Genomic DNA, 1,480 nt, shown 5'->3' with positions numbered 1-1,480 from the left:
GCTGACGTCGCTATATGCTGACAGCACTGAAAATATCGTTCCAAAATGAAAGCTGCGTTTGCATAAAAAGCATGCTTATGAAATTGGAACACTATTGGTAGCATGCACTTATGACGACATGCTCGCAGCGCTGACAAACAATTTTGGAACACAGCCTAAGTCTGGATCTACAATAGGTGTTTTATGACTTATGCCGTAAGAAACTGACCAATTACAGTCGAATCCGAGAAGAATAAGCGACTGTGATTCGCCCATTTCTTATGGCTTAAGGCTTAAAACTCTATTGTAGATCCGGGGTAAAACTGAGAGAAGGCGCACTCAGTGCACACTAGTGCGCACTAGTGCATCCAATCGAATTCGCCATAAGTAGGTCTGTCCGACTTGCTTATACCGGGGCACATAGAAAAACGTAAATCCGTAAGACGTTATCAGTAAGGAAATCTTATGCGTGGTCTACAATGACAGTAGCAGTAGTGGATTAGGTTGTAAGAGTAAGAAATTGACCAATCACAGTCGAATGTGAGAAGAATAATCGACTGCAATTGGTCAATTTCTTACTCTTACAACCTAATCCACTACTGCTACTGCCATTGTAGACCATGCAGTAACATTGGATTCGCTACTGGCCTTACGGTCTCTACTGTGATTGATCAATTCACTTACTCCTTGCGTGTTACGGCCTTAAGGCCGTTCTACAATAAGTTGCAAACACCCCGTTGCCAGTCGCAAAGGTTGGCAACGGAGAGTTGCAAAGTGCTATTTCCTGTTGCAATAGATAGTCGCGGTTGCCAACGGAGAGATGCCCAATTTTTAACTCCTTGGCAACAGCAACTGTCTACCGTAACATCTTAACCAATCAAATATTGTGTTCAAAAAGCGCGAAGAGTGAAATGAAAGTTGTGATACATTGTGTTTGATTTATTTCATTTTCATTTCGAGAACATCTCGAATATCTATCACATAATCTGCTTGATATATTCTCTTCGATTTTTCGGCTACAGCAAATAGCGATGGACGTTCTACTTTCTGATTGGCTGTTTCTATACAAATCGCAACTTTCGATATCCAAATGTGGATTAGGTATTGATTTACAACTTGTCACTCCGCAACTGGCAACGGGGTGTTTGTATCTTATTGTAGAACGGCCTTTATGTTCTTGTATGTGTCATGGGCTTTACTGCTTGCGTGTTACGGCCTTACGTTCTTGTATGTATCATGGGCTTTAAGCTGGAAAATATAATAGACACAGGCAATAGGCACAGGCAACAGGAAATAACGAGCCGTCCAATCAGAGTCTGGGATATAATATCGAACTTATACCCCAAAGCTCTGATTGGACAGCTTATTATTCCATGTTACCTGTGCCTATTGCCTGTGTCTATTGTGTTTTTAGCTTTAGGGCCCAGACACAAGCTTTTGCATAACGCATAATACATAGTGCATAATGGAATCAACCAATCGAAATTCTTCTTTTCCATGG

This window comes from Trachymyrmex cornetzi, unplaced genomic scaffold (assembly GCF_001594075.2).
Source record: "Trachymyrmex cornetzi isolate Tcor2-1 unplaced genomic scaffold, Tcor1.1 scaffold390, whole genome shotgun sequence".
NCBI classification, from domain to species: domain Eukaryota; kingdom Metazoa; phylum Arthropoda; class Insecta; order Hymenoptera; family Formicidae; genus Trachymyrmex; species Trachymyrmex cornetzi.
Note: the sequence above shows the minus strand (reverse complement) of the source record.